Here is a 16,826-nt window from a genome sequence, read left to right on the forward strand (position 1 = left end):
TTTTGTTACTTCCTGTGCTTTGAGTTCAGGGTGTCCTGGTGGTTCACTATCGGCCTTTTCATCCTCATTTGCCCTACTGTTTGCCATTGGTGAACTGGAAGTCTGTCCTTGTGTCTTGCTTAAGTGTTTTCTCATTTTAATTTTTGTTGTTGGACTGTCCTTGGTTTAATCTCTGGATTATCACCCAAATCTTCCTGATATAGTTGCACCCTAGCTTCTGTGTCTCTAACGACCCACGGACATTCTCATCTTCATAACATCAGAGAAAACAGCTCATCAAATCAACGGCAATGCTTTACCCCAACTGATACAATCAGCAACCCATTAAGATCAAGCACAACTTGGACACTGACCACCTGTGGTAGTCACTAGTCTATCACCCTTAAATCATTTGAATTAAATTGAAATCAAGAAGCAGTCCAGAACATGTCTGCAGTGAACAAACTTTTCAATATAGTATATTAACCATTTAATGGCTCAGACAGAGTGAGGATGGAAGACCCCTGATCTCAGTTAGCTGATGGCTGAACCCCATGACGCTGACTGACATCGGGCTGCAAGGCCCAGATTGAGTTCCCCAACCTTCTGAATGGTTGAACTCCGCAACGTTCTATTACAGGTTTCCCCGCCCTTTCTTTAAAGATGTTCAAAGTTGGGAACTCAGAAAAATACCCTTGATGACCACCTCTGTCTTTGCAGAGTGGGTCCAAAGACTTGCACAGTCAGAAGGTCTGAGAGTGCGGGGAGGGGGCTTATGGGGGTTCAGGGGCACCCACGTGGCTACCTTCCTGGTGCTTGAGCGATGGCTGCTGGGTCGGGAGCAGGTGTGGTTCTCCTCCAAAGTTGGCTCTTAAAATGGATAAGGCAGGACTATCTAACCCAGCAAGTCCATTTTCTACTGTGATATTTCCCCAAGATGGGTAAAAATGTATGTATTCATGGTAGGAAATTTCTTCTCCCAGTAAAGGGCTGGCTGCTGGAAATTTCTGTTCTGGGTAAGTACTGAGATCCTTTGTTGTGAGTAGAGAAATCATTAACTTCAGCTTTTTTTTTCTGAGACAGGGTTTCATTATATAGTCGAGGCTGGCCTTGAACTCACTATGTAGCCCAGGGTAGCCTGGAATTGTCAGTGATCCTCCACCTCCAGGCTTGGCCTCCCAAGTGCTGTGATTACAGGAGTGCTTTACCATGGCTGGCCCTATACCTTCAGTTTTGAAGAGAACTCACAGTCATTGAGACTTCCTGTGTTTCCAGCACCAAGATATCTAGGACCATCTTGCTGCCTGTCCTTAGCTGTTCTGTACTTGAAAAACTACAGGGAGAGACAAGGAACTCACTACCTCCTGGCAACTCTATTTTTTGACACCTTTGACTTTAAGCTGAGGTAAAAACCTGTCTATAATTTGCAGTATGTAGTGTTGATTTTTCTTCCTGAAGCCCCACACAACTGGATCACTGTATTTTTGTGGGGATATTTCCGTAGAGCCAAACTGCAACAGGCACAGAGGACTGACTCATCAGGGTCCCTTCAAACTCTTCCTCAGGCCAAATAATACTGATTTATTTGGCTCTTCCTTGTGGTGATGCATTCTTTCAAGTCTTGGTCTTTCGTTTGCAAATTGTTTTAGTTCACCAGTATCTGTTTTAAATAGGGAGGTGGCAATGTAACTGTAGAAAAAGGATGGGCTTCAGAGTCAAAGACATCTGTGTTTGATTGGCAATGAATGACAATTTCCTTTTCCCAGGCCTGTTATGAGAATCAAATGAGATGGCTCATTCACTCATTCCACTGGTTTTTGCCATTCTGGGTGATGGGGATCGGTGGTGCTATAGAGATAAGAGTTCTACCTTTATGGAACTCATGTCACACTTGCCATTGTAATAGAGTCTTGAATAGGTGCTCTGAGAAGTGTTAGATGCTATAGAAGTGCTCAAATGGGGACCCTAAACTGCAGTCTGGTAGCGGTTATAGGGGAGGGCTTCCAAGGACAAATCAACTTTTTTCCATCTCGATTTCTTCTATTTATTTTGGTTTTTTTCTTCTATTTATTTTGTATCCTATGGTTTTATTTCTTTGTCTGCAAATTTCTCAAGTGGGTTTTAGAATGACCAGAGGCATAATTAAAAACATACGCTCATCTGTGTCTTCCACTTACATGTTAACTCCAACACATCCAAACTGCACTCATCCTTTTTCTACAGAGAAGATTCTATTCTGCATTCTCCTTACACCTGTTACAGTCAAAGTCCTGTCCCTTCACCCACGTAATCAACCCGAAACCTCACATCCAGTAAATCACTTAGTCTTGTAGATTTTCATTAACTCTAGAGAATTATTTTTCTCATAAGTAACTCTGTTAAATTTGAGGACACTATGAGAGGAAACCCACACTGAAGGGCAGAACTGAGAAATGGAGAGAGGTCATTAAAAAGGAGCTGATGATACCTGCCCTGTAGGTTTGTTCTGACTTAAGTGAATGAATACTTGCAAAATGCTGGGAACATTACCAGGCCCATGAGAGCTGAGAGCTTAATGTTGATTGTTGTTTTGTTATGATCACTTGATGTTAAATTCAGTGATGCAGGAAATGAGCTTCTACCACAGACATTTTCATTTATGTAGTTAAAAATAGCCTTTTGCTTAACTCCAGTTTTAGTAGTTGTATGTATTTGTTTTCCTCTGCATCTGCAAGAGTCCTATTATTTACTGCCCCACTGATACTGGAAACATAGAAGGCAAAGGCGAGTCTTACCATCAAATCTCAGCACCTGGCATTTATTCTGGGAGAAGGGGGTTAAACTAGAATCAGTTCTTGAGGTGCTCAATCAGCTTAGCACTGTTTATTCTTTGCTTACTGCTTCTGATGGCTGATCCAGGTACGCAGGCGCAGTGCATAGCTTCTCATTACTTTTATGGGCCCCTGAGGAAGTATTTTATTTTTCTTGTGCATGTGTGAGTCTAGGGATTGAACTCAGGGGTTTGTCCATGCCAGGCAAGTGCTCTACTGTGTCCTCAACCCATGAAAGTAAATGTTTAATTTAATTAATTAATTTTTGGTCAGAAGAAAAAAAATGAACTTTTGGTCAAAGAATGTTTTAACATGTATTACTAATATATTCATCCTTATTCTAGCACAGTTGTAAACTATTTTTTTTAACTTAATGTCTAAGTATTTACTCAAGAGAAATGAAAATGCATATTCACAGAAAAAAAAAGAGACTTGCTCAATAGTAGCAAGTTCTCCATAATAGGCTCAGAGTGGAAATAATACAGAAGACCATCAATAGGAGACGAGATAAACAAATTGTGATATAGTCATACAATGCAACATTACAGAGCAACATAAGGAGTGAACTACCAATCATAGTATAGATGAACCTCAGGAATATGATGAATAAAAATATATGAAGGTGAATACTTCTTTAGAGATACTGTAGGATCTCATAAATTACTGTGTAAATTTAATGATAAAATACTCTAGAATAATCTATAGACACAGCACATCAGTGGTTGCCTTAGGCTGTGGGTTGGAAAAGAACACAGTGGAACATTTGGGGTGTATTCTAAAATTTAACCATTTTGATTGCAGTAGTTACCTGAGTATATAATTTTCTGCAAACATTGTTTATGAGCGTGTATAAACCTTCCTCTCTCCTATGCAGAATGAAGAGGATGGCATAATCTGACATTGCCCCAACTCAATTATATAACTCCTTTTATTTCACAGAGACTCTTGGACCAGGCTGTTCTAAATTAGTATGCATTATTAAATACAGCACTATTTTGTGACATTTTAATTATTATTTAGTGTATTTTAAAAAATGAATTATCATGCTTGTCTGATTCCTTCTTTGCCCACTTTCCCAGCCTATGCAACAATTTTACCTAAAAGTTTAGATATCTCTAAGTTTGGCTCATCTAAATGTATCTTAATAGTCTTTAATTTAAAAAGTTGAAAATACCCTGGGTATGGTATCCCATGTCTGCATTTCCAGCTACTCAGGAGCCTGAGGCAGGAGAATCAAAAGTTCAAGTCCAGCCTGGGCAACCTAGTGACTTAGGGGGACTCTGTTCAAAATAAAAAAACTTGAGGATGTAGCTCATTAGGAAGGCTCTGGGTCCAATGCTTAGTGCTGAATAAAGAAATTACAAAAATCCCTTTCTTATTTTTACCTGACATTTGAAATTGTTAATGTATGTGTTGACTAGCACTTTGTATGATTCAAGTAATTTGATTATTATTCTATAATTTATGAAACCTATTTGAAAATCATGTATCTTATTTTTGGCATGTTTTCCTTTCTCTGACAGTCTGTTCTGAGGATGATGATGGATTCATAAGTTTGTTTTTAAAAGATTCAACTCATACTGGTTATTGATTTTTTAAAAAATTTGGTGTTTAGTTGTCACACCCTTGTCTATGGAAGCTCTTCTCAGGGTGACTTCTACTACAGTCTGAGTGAATGTGTGCCCCCAAATTCATGCTCTGGACACTAAACAGTCAGTGTAACAGTGGTGGGAAGAGAAGACTAGCCAGAGGTGCAGGGCCTGAGGACTCTGCTCTCCTGCATGCATGGATAGTGCTACGGGCTTATGGAAGTAGGTTTGCCCCCTTCTGCCTCCTGCCACTTGGGGATGCAGCAAGAGGGCCCTCACCAGACACCAATACCTTGATCTTGGATTTCTTAGCTTCTAAAACTGCAAGAAATAAATTTCTGTTCTTTACCCAGGCTCAGCTATTATGTTGTAGCAGCACAAAATCAGACTAAGCTTTTCCTGTTTTTGTTTTAAATACTTGAGTCATCTATGAAACCATTCTTTTTTTAATGCAGGTATTCTTGCAATAACATTATTTTGGGCTTAGCTTGATTTTCTTTGCTTCATATTTATCCTTTGGTCCCTGATATTGCAAATGGCTGTAAAAGGCCCCATGATAGTTTCTCTTAATATAGGGACTGTTTCCAATTCATCAGGACCAGTGTAGTTCCTCAGTCACAATTTAACATGAAACAACCAGGCATCCCCTTCCCAAAGGGTCCAGGCAGGCAGTATGTGATCTGCCCTTTCATGGGGTCATCTTTGCCCTTTGATGAGTTATCTCTGGAGAACATACACCAACAGCAGGATGAGTCCCAGGGGTCCTTGTCCTTATGAATCACCCACCACACTGGGTAGTTTAACTGTTCATTCTCGCCCAGCCCCTCAGATTCTGGTCCAAGTCTCTGACTAACTCCCAAGATTCCTGGCTGCAGACAGAGGGACACCAGAGGTTACTTGCAGGTTACTATGACAATGGAAGTTGTTGGCAGTCCTGAGCTTATTCTAATCATTTTGATTTTACTAGAAATTCTTCCTTACTTTAAAACTTTCAATTTATCTTTTAAAAGGACATTCATTTTCTCTTTATTAGAGCACCATTTCACAGATTTTGATAAGTCAGTGTTGTACATTCTCAGGTTGAAACCATTTTCTTGTTATATTCTTGTTTAAAACATGATAGGGGTGTGCGTGTGTGGTGTTGGGGATTGAACCCAGGGCCTTCTGTATTTTAGGTAAATACTCTACCACTGAGCTATTCCCCCAAACCTCCTGATATGTCTTTTAAAAATTTTTAAATAAAATTTATTTTATCTGACACATAAAACATAAAGATGGTACATATTAATGAAGTACCATGTGATGTTTTCATACATATATACATTGTGTACTGTTTAAATCAGGTTAAACATATCTATATTGTCAAATATTTATCATTTCTTTACAGTGAGTGATATATTTTAAAATACAATTTCCCTTTATGCAAGGGTATTATAAAAATGTCTATTTGGGACTTCAAGAAGAACTGAAATACTCTGTATAGAAAAATAAAAATGCACTGATACAAGACAAAAGGAAAAATGCACTGATAGAACAAATACGGGGCATGGTGTAATATATGTGCATCATTTTTCCTCCCCCCACAGTTTAAGAGATTTAAAATAGATTTTATGGGCTGTAAATCCAAACAGGATGCCAGCATCGTGTGAACACAACACAAAACTTCCTGAAAATTAAAGGAAAATAACCTCATGCAGAGGAACATGGGGACAGAAGCCAAAATATGTAGTTTCTTACACAGCACTCTCATACAGTAGAGAACAGCAATGAATAGATAATACAGACAGACACACATGGAGGAAGTCTTATCCAAAAACCCTTTAACCCTTACAATTCTGGGAGCTTACAATATAAACTTAGCTTATCCTGTGAATCACAACCTGAAACTATTTACTTTACACACATGCATGCTCGAGTGCATCCACAGCGATTGATGGATTTTAAAACATTTCCATATATGTATTTTTTGGGTACTGGGGATTGAACTCAGGGCCTCACACTTGCGAAGCAGGCAGTGGCACCACTGAGCTAAATCCCTGGCCCTAAAACATTTCAATATTTGCCTCAATTGAATCCCACTTCCTTGGGAGACCTTTCTGTCTGTATTTATACATATATTCATACCTCAGGGTCATATATATCCATATCCATATGCATGAATGCATCTATACACTTACAATTATGTAGTTAAACATACACGTAAATTTCATAAGTCACCTCAAATGAACTAGCAATGAAATATAGCATTCAGATCTTATAATTATTTTAGACAGAAATAGAGAATTAAAAAAAATCATGAAAATTTCAGTCATTTCACCTGGTGTAGGGGTGCCTATCTATAATCTCAGCACTGTAGGAGACTGAGGCAGGAGGATTGCCAATTTCAGCTCATTCTGTGCAATTTAGTGAGACCCTGCCTCAAAAAAAAAAAAAAGAAAAAGAAAAAGCCCAAAAAACAAAAAACTAAAAGCTAAAAGGATTGGGGATGCAGTTCAGTATGAAGGCCTTGGGTTCAATCACTGGTACTGCCAAAAAAAAAAAAAAAAAAAAAAAAAAAAAGAGAGAGAGAGAAACATTTTTTAGTTATTTCAGCTTTAGTATAATAGTGTATTCTTTAAATGGACTAAAGTATTCATTTTTATATTTTTTTGCATAATTATAACAGAGATAAAACATATGATTGCCTTTAAAGATTAAGGCCCCCACACACACCTTATTTTACCAGTAAATATTTTATGTTTTGGTTAGCATCTAACATTTTGTAATAAGAAAATGTTCAAATTGGGAGATACTACATTTTTCAGTTTCATTATATGATTTTATTACTGTATTTCTGGGTTTAAAACAAAATATTAAGTATACAAATTAACAACTTGAGATTATACAAATTAAGTTAAGAAATTTCATAGAAATTTTACTAAAACAAGAGTGGTGATAGATTCTTTTCTCAATTCTGGAGCAGCTGTGCCAACAGGACTGTAACTGGTTCAAGAGTCTCCACCCCCTCACCCCTCCCACTAGAGTCTGTGTATGGGAGAAGCTTCTTTGTAATTGTCTGGGTGTGTTTCATATGATGTATCTCCCCCCCCCATATGTTGCTTGATTGAGCCTTCAGGATAGTATTTATTCTTGAAAGAAAAGATTCATTACCAACACCATTCTGGAAAAAAAAAAAAAGGTTATGGTTCTGCACATGACTTAACTCATGCCCTTTTACTTTCCCCAAATGAAATCCATCTTATTTTTTCAATGTACTTGAGAATCATAGATCATTTTAGAGTAGACATAACTAATAGTCACATTTTTTTTCCACAGACAAATCACGCATTTAACCAAAAACTGATAAGATTTGCAACTTCTCAACTTCCCACACATATAAATCACACACTTATTCTGGTCAAACATACTCTTGAAAAAAAATAAGTCAGAAATAGGTTTCCCAACAAATTTATGAATGGAAGTTTCATGTTAGAATTTAAGCATTTTTGAACATTTGCTTAGAAGGCATCTATTCAAGCAGACATCTTGGAAATTCTGTCACAAAATTTCAAGGTCAGAATCTCTCTCTCTCTCTCTCTCTCTCTCTCAATGACCCCCCCCTCAACTGGGCCATCTGGAAGACACTTCTGTCCTCCATGGACAGATGGAAGGATTAAACATACACATCTCAAATAATAATTCAGCGTCAAAGAATCAATTTGTAACCAGCGTAGGCAGAGGTATCCAAATGTCAATGTTTTAACTTTTTGCAGTCTTAAGAAAAATTCTTTCGAGATAGTCAGGAAAATGTGGAGAATAGACATCCAGTTTATTCTCCCTTACGTCTAAAACCTGGACTTCTACCCAATTTCCTTTCCTGGGTTAGAAGTCTTCATTGTTTTTTTTATTGTTTGTTTTTTGAGACAGGGTCTCACTATGTAGTTGAGACTGACCTGGAACTCACTGTGTAGCCCAGGCTGGTCTTGAACTCATAGTGATCCTCCTGCCTCAGCCTCCCGAGTGCTGGGATTACAGATGTGAGCCACCAAGCCCAGAAGAAGTCTTCGTTATTTTAGGTCCTGTTTTAAAGTTGACATGTGGTATGTGGAGGGTCATTTTACATGAAGCAAGTATTATTGTTCCTTTAATTTCATAGAATTTGTTTTTAAAGTGAGTAGAACATTATGTGGAGCTCTGGTGGTCTATATGCCAAAAAATATGCAAAGAGATCAGAGGGTAAGATATCATGGGCAAAAGGTAAACAAAGCATCCGTTAGGGAACACCCATAAAAGACTGGGCCACTGCCTGCTCACCTCGTGGGAGAATAGATTTTGGAGTGGGGAACCCGTTAATGTCTGGATGATTATGTAGACTCAAAAGAGCCCGTAGTGAAAACTATGGCGAGCTGAGGTACCCTGGCAGAGGGGTGAAGAGCTGTTTCCACTGAAGCGCCATCCTGTCTTTTCAGTGGACTGACATGGAAACGGCCCTCTGTGTCTGGTCAAGAACGTGCACCATCATTTATATTATTTAAACTTGCCAGAGAGTTTAGTCAGTAAAATAAAACAAGAAAAAAGTATGAATAGGTGAAAACACGTTACTGTATCATTCAAAGTAGAATCATGAGTTGCATAAATCTATTAATATACATTCCTATATAGAGTGTATAATATATGTGCAATGTGATATGTTGACTTTTGATAGTGGGATAGGGAAAGACCCTTTATTTTATTCTTCAATTTATGTACTTAAGAATATGTATGAATTTTATTATAGGAAAGGGGAAATTCTACCAAAATTTAGCTCAGAAGCTCTTAAGTTACAAATACAGTAGTTCTCTAGTTCTAACTTTTAAAATGTATAAGTATTTCATCTACTCTTCAGAACAAAACTACATATTTCTTAATCTAACTATAAATATATCTTTCACAGCAGAACTATAAGCAGAACATTTAAATTGAGTGTTGTGTCATTTTTAATATGTTTTGGCTTTTATTACTTCCTTCTTTTCTTATAACTATTCATAGGCACATGTATAACCCAGGTAATTTTTATTAGAGTTAGGAAGTCAGTGCTGTAGATAATACCACAAATAAAAGTTCACAATGAAATTCATAATGAAATTTTACACAGCTATAAAAAATGATTAAAAAATTTAATAGTGTGAGAAAATTCCCCAAATATGATGGTTAATCCATATGTGGCAGTACATGTCTGTAATCCCAGCACTTGTGAGGCTGAGGCAGGAGGATTGCCTCAAATTTCAGGCCAGTTTGGGCTACCTTATATAGTGGGTTCAAGGCAAGTTTGAATTACATAGCAAGACTCTTATTTCAGGAATAAAATATAAATAAAACAAAAACACATATACCTACACACAAAAACAACCAAAAAATTGGTTGGTTGAAAATATTAAAAAGCCAGATCATTTGTACACATGACTCTACCTTTGTTTTTAAAATTAAAATGTGCACAAGGGGAGAAAGACTAGTTCAAAATTTTAACATTTAGGTGTCATATATTTCTTTATATTTTTCTTAGTTTCCAGATCGTTATGTTTAAAATGAGTATGTATCACTTTTACAAACAATGAAAAGTAAATATTAAAAAAATGTTAAGTAAGGCTCAAAGAGACCCAAGTAACAAAAGCTGTCAGAAATGAGAATAAAATTTATGAGTGTGGCGTGCGATGAGACAATGCCACGCTGACACGGAGAATTCTGCGGAGAGCTAGAGACCAGCTGGGAAGAGGGCCTCATTTAATGTACGGGGAAGGGCTACTTGAGGCCGCAACTTTGATTTGTCCACCATCCGATTGCGCTGAGGACCCCCCAAAATGCGGAGTGGGAGTTGCCGCTATCGCTCGCTCCTCTCCTGACAGAGCTTTGATAACGGGGACCCCTGAGTTCCAGCGGAGCAGGCTCATCCGGATCACCTTCGCACACACAGGAAAATAAAACTGTGAGCGTCTGAGTTACTCCGAGGGAGCTGAAGCTAAATAAAGAGGTGCGGGAATGGAGGCGGTGGCGATGTCACGGATCCCGAGCACTGGCTTTGAAAGCCTCACTGTGTGCTACGCGGTGCATCAGCAAACCCGAGGGAGACCGAGAACAGACCCCTGGTAACACAATCACCAGCCTCTCTTCATTGCACCGTCCTATATAATTCTGAGCTTCTTGTGTATTCAGCATGCTATACTTTCTAAATTTTAATTTTCTCAGTACACGTTTGCAGTACACTTGAGTACATCCCCAGTGGAGAGTTGGAACATGCACATAACTCATCTTAATTCTTTTTGCATCCCTTCCCCTCGCCCCCACCCTCTCTTGGTCCTCTTCCCTTTTGCAAAACATCTATCTCCCCGCTCCCTATTATCTATCTTTTATGTTGCTCTTTATTTATACTCTGGGTTTCTCACAGAAGAGACGTCATGTGATATTTAAGCTTATCGTTCTGATTTATTTCACTCAATATTATGAGCTCAAGGTGCGTACTATAATTAAAGCACTGTCTCAGAAAGTCAGCTTGTTTGTCATCCTCTGTACCATTTCCTTTTTTCTTCCATTAGCTGTCTCTCCACTGCAACAATTTCTAATGTCCAACATGTTGTCCCCACCCCATCATCTCCCATATGCAACTAGTCAACAGATCTTGAAGATTTGATTCCTCATTTCTGTTTAACTTGCTACTACCATAGTTCAGAATCTCTTGTGTCCTATACAGACTTCTGAAGTCACCTCTGAATTGCCCCTACTAAAATCTGTTTGTTAGACTCAGTTGATCTAAATACTATTCCTGCTGCATCACAAATTTATGAACTTCTCTTCCTCTTAGCTAGTTTTTGCGTGACATTTGGTGTATCCTATTTGTGCAATTGTTCCAATCCTCGCTGCACTGTGAGCTCTTTCAAGGAGGGAATATATTGAATTTATCTTTCAGAACTTCACTTATGCTACATGTAAATTTTTAAAGTCATAAAAATGCTTGTTCCTTTTCACAGTGGGCACTGGGTATAAATTATTAATTTAGTGTCACTCTTCCCTTCCTCCAGTGTCAAGAAACTCTACTTAAAAGTGTGAAACAGAACAGAAGCATCCTCTCTCAACCACAAAGTCTACCTCCTAAGTCACCAACCAAACATGGGAATACATTAAGGCTCAGTTTATCCAAAATAACCGGAGTCTCTTATTCCCACCCTTTAAAAGAGAGTGGTACTATTGTACATGAACTTAATTTATTCTACAATTTTAGAAAAGATGGACATGTTTGTGTTCGTGCGGGAAAGCTGCCCACAATCATGTTTGTCACCCAATTAGTTCAGAGTTTTCAAACAAAACAAAAATTTTGCCACACATTTTTGTTTGTGAACCAAATTGTTTGCAATCTAAAGCGTTTGTGAATTGCAGCTCCACTGTACCTGCCCGTGTGCTGGTAGATGTTAATACCTCCACATGTGTTGGGGATCGATGACCATGAAATGTTTCCTACGAGACCCACATAGATGCAGCTCCTATATTTTGACAGAAGGTCTTGACTGTGCCTAGCTCTGAGGTATCTGCTTGTCCCCACCACCAAAATGCTCTGTTTACTTTCCTGGAAGCTATTTATTCTGTCACTAGGAATCTTTGCTCTTCAAGCTCTTTTATCTTTCTCATTACCTTGCTCCAATATCCTGGTATGGACTTGAACCTCCATGTCCCTGCTCCAGGTTTGGACGTAAATGATTCCAAGGGGAAATCTTATTCATTTCACCATTCTCTGGAAGTCTAGGCCTTTTAAGAAGTTTTATTTCCAAAAGAAAGTCTCCTGTTGCAATCTCATCTGCCTTGTCAAAAACCAAATTTGCAAACTTCCTCTCAATGAAATAGCTAGGACCTTGATGTTTTCTTTCTCCAGGCCAGTAGGCTGGGGATACAAAATAATACTTCAAACAAACAGACTCATCATGACCCTCTAACTTTCAGACATATTACCCAGGAAGACCATGCAACACTGAACTTTAGGATAGTTGTTCTTCTAACCTTTTTCTTTCTTTCTTTTCTTTCTTTCTTTTTTTTTTTTTTTTTGGTACCATGGATTGAACTCAGGTCCTTGTGCTTTTGAGGCAGGTGGTAGAACCACTGAGCTAAATCCCCCGACCTTTTAACCTTTTTCTAATAGCTACTAACATGATCTCAGGATTCCAGGATTTGTGGGCAAACAAACCCTGGATATTTGGTTATGACTGTCTTCCCTCTCACTGCTTTCTATTTCCTGGTGGACAGAAACAATAAGACTCATACATTTTTGCCTAATACCTTTCATGTTATATTAATGAGAGAGAATTGAAGAGGAAAAATGTAATCCTGATTTAGATTAAACCCCCCCAAATGAATTTAAGTCTTATTTGCAGACAGCAGAATATTAAAACTGTAAGGATAATAGAAATACCTGAAAACAGAGGGAGAGTTTCAAAACCAAAAAATTTCCATAACCCTAGATAAAAAATAGAAAATAAATAAATTAAAAAGTTTATTAGCATGTCTGCCAACCAAACATGGACTGGAATTTTCAAACCTCTGAGCCCAAATAACCTTTATCTCTTCATAGTTTGATTATCATATTTCATTATAGTGCCAGAAAGATGACAAACACAACACCTCAGTCTATTTGGGCTGCTTAATAAAATGTCTTAAACAGAGTGGCTTATGGAGAACAGAAACTTATTCCCACAGTTCTGGAGGCTCATAAGTCCCAAAGCAAGATGCTAGCAGATTCGATGTCTAAATGAGGGTCCTGTCTGGCTTATAGATGGCTCCTTTGTCCTCACATGCAGAAGGGGTGTGGATCTCTCTCTCTCTCTCTCTCTCTCTCTCTCTCTCTCTCTCTCTCTCGATTCTTTTTACAAGTTACTAATGGCATTAATTAAGGCTCTACTCTCATCAGCTAATCACCTTCCTAGGGCAAATATCTAATATTACTGTGGGTGCTAGGATTTCAACATATGAGTTCTGGGGTGGAGTTGGGGACCACACAAACAGCTCCACCAAGGAGCAGAACTACAAAAGCCAAGCACTTCAAGGAATCTCTGTAATATGTTGGATACCTAATGGGTTGATCTTTCAGCACCTCTCAAAGGAGCAGCCATATATATTCATGTAATTAAAGTTATGTTGTAATTTTCTGAATTCCTGTTCCCTGGTCACAGCAGATGTGCCCAAGACTCTGTTTTCCATCCAAACTTCATCACTGGCAGTCTGTTCTCTGAACCAGATGTTCTCAAATGAAGACAATTTGGTCTCCCGGGGAACATTTGGCAATGCCTAGAGATATTTTTGACTGGCACCGAGTAGGTAGAGTTCAGCGACGTTAGCCAGCATCTTACAGTGCACAGTGTGTTCATTCCCCACATTGAAGAATTGGCTTGTCTAAAATGTCAATAGTGCAGAGGCTTATAAACTTCACACTTGATTGCTCCCTGGTTGAACATTATACAGAATTTTTCTTACTTGGGTATTTATAGTTAAGAATTGGGTGAAAAAATATTCTCCTGGTGTGCAATGAAAAGTGGGATGGGGGGACTTTAGGTTTTATTTATTCATTAAGTCAAGAAGAAGACATTGCTTAGAATTCACAAAACACTACGATGAGACAAATATTATTTGCTTTTCTTGGGTAGCAATAAACTTACCCTATGCCTCTTACTCCACAACTCACAATGTAAGAGTGTGTTGATGTGTTCATTTAACAATATTTACTGTCACTCAAAAGGAATCTCTCATTCAATCTGGCGTCTTGTCATACAGGAACAGTTATTTCAGTTTTGAAGGCTGTAATTCATGCCTCTCCATATGGCACTTAGACACAGAGTTAATTTAGGGTGACCCTTTTACCTCACCAATGATATTATGTCATAAGAACCCAGGAATGTGTGGCAGTAGTTTCATGAAGACATGGGTGAATTTTGTTCTTTATCTCAATACCAGAAACACTAATGCCAAATATCAGGACGCCAGACTGAGACTGTGCTGCAGCAGAACAGGTTTCTGGAATATTCCCACCAGAAGGCACCAATGGCCCGGCGTGGTGACACAGCACACAGCAGGACCCCATCTCACTCCTTCTCCCAGGAAAAAAGAATATAAAAAAGTATCGAAAGCAGAGCCATCAGCAATACAAAATAAAAGTGAGCAAAACACGTAAGATTTTATTTGAAAGAAAGTGAGAAGTGATTTTTAGGGTACAATAAGAAAGGCTAGGAGTATGCAGTATATTTTCTGTCCTATTTTAAATTTGTTTTTTTTTTCCTAGAGATATTTTAAAAGTTAGTTTTAAATATTAGTTTCTGATTGTGTTTATATGTGATTACACAGAAAGGAGAAAAAGACAGTGTGCATGCAGTGCAAATATACGTCATAGCCACATAATGTGGAAGTTAAAAAGGGGCTTAATTCTGTAGAAAAAGACCTTCAGTCTAGTGCTGATGACCAGCTAGTTAGCATTCAGTCTGAAAATGACAGGGAGGATTTTAAGTTCAGCTTCCTGCCTGCCTGTGACCTGTGTACCTCACCAACACTGTAGTCCTGTAAAGGCCCTCTGTACAGCCTGGCATGACAGCCAAGTCACTGTCCATAGTACCTGATTTGGTGGATTTTTCGGTTTAGATAGAACCCAAGGGGGGTGGGCAGCAAGACCTTCCGAGAGAGCAGAAAGCACTACAGTGCTTACAGGTATCTCCTTGGTACCTGGGGCACCTAAGAATGATGCCAGGAGGTAGATACATTTCTGGAAAACAGTAAGTGTGGAAAAGGTTTATGAAGCACACAGGGGTTGCTGTATATTTATATCAATTTTATTTTTATTTGATTTAACATAACAGAAGGAGGCCAAGGGATATATCCAGAGATTCCAGAATAGAACTCAGAAGTGAGTCCCAAATATGGTATCTGGCTCCAATGTGTTGGAGGAGAGTCAAATGCATCGTTATCCTCCTGATGTGGATGACTATTGAGTTATATGTAGGAACTTTCCCAGTGTACATTTCAAATATATAATAGAAATTCAAAGCTTCCTGTGGATGTGTTATCAGAGTTAATAGGGGTTATCAGAAAGAATGAGAGTGAACAGAGAACAAAGAAAGTTATTGTTTTCCACGATTCTTAATCTTAAAGATTGCCCTCAACTGACCAGGGAAAATATTTCTTCTTATTTTTTTTTATATGCCAGGCTAATATTTTATAAAGAAAGCAGGAATTGATTTAAAAAATAAATCTGGAAAATAAAATAATTACCTTTCAATCAACAGGCAACTAAGTGAGAGAGACCCTTTCAGGGGCCCTCTTCAAATCTGCTGCACCCTATGTCACCAGTCTTTTGATGAGTAACTAGTGCAATGTGCTGAGAAGTGACACCAGGCACTGTCATCAAAAGGTACTAAAGAATATTTTGGCTCTCCTTGAAGAAAATATGACCACTTCTCTTACCTGCCATTAGGACACAAGTGTGGATCTTTTTTTTTTTTATTTTTGTTTTTTTTTTTGGTACCGGGAATTGAACTCAGAACCTCGCACTTGCAAGGCAGGCAGGGGAACCACTGAGCTAAATTCCTGGCCCACAGTTGTGGATCTTTACATGACCTCAACTTTAATAAACTTGTAAAGCCCTCTGTGGCAGTGTTTCAGCAATATTTCAAGCTTGTCTTTGAATTAGTAAAAGTATGAGGGTCTCAAATTTGCAATTTTCCTCCTGGGATATACTTTTGGGGTATATACAGACTGTTAAATGGAGCCAGAAACCAAGATAATGCGTGCCAAGAAATGTCTTTCTTACAGATATGAGTAAGGACATGCTATAAGATTTTAACTCGTTCATGAGGAAACTACTGAAGGGTTACAACCTGATCAAAGGAAACTCCCAAGAACAGACACATTTTTAGATGGAGAACACTGAATGAATGTGTAAATATAGCCAAAGTGGGTTTTCTAGTTGTTTTTCCACTAGACAGAATTCATTTGCATTTCTATGGGCAAGAGTTATTTAGCATTGCTGTCATTTATCCACAATTCACAGAGCCGAAAGATAACTTCTACAGAATCGGAATCAGACAGCCTGGGTGTGCTGTAGAATGACAACACATAATTTTCCACTTACTCTTCCCAGTTTTGATAAAAAAAAAAAGCATCTTAAAGATTCTTGGTCACAAAATGAGCCTGGCCTCTTTAGGTTTGGCATGGTTATTTGCACAGGTGCAGCAAAAATGGTAATTTACCATATGGGCCTTCTATGAGTTTGCTCGGCTGGAGGTTCGCGTAAGTCATCTCAGCTTGGACCTCTAAATGCCTCTTTCAATTAATTTGCTCTCCTGAGGTTAGAAACCTCCAAGGAACTTTCTCTATAATGTTTTACTTGCAATATGTATACATTATGTGTATATAGAGATTGATGCATCTTGAAAACATCAGAAGGAGTCTGGCCCATCACTGAAGTGAT

This window comes from Fukomys damarensis, unplaced genomic scaffold, assembly GCF_012274545.1.
Source record: "Fukomys damarensis isolate Sample0158 unplaced genomic scaffold, DMR_v1.0_HiC HiC_scaffold_16, whole genome shotgun sequence".
Lineage (NCBI taxonomy): Eukaryota > Metazoa > Chordata > Mammalia > Rodentia > Bathyergidae > Fukomys > Fukomys damarensis.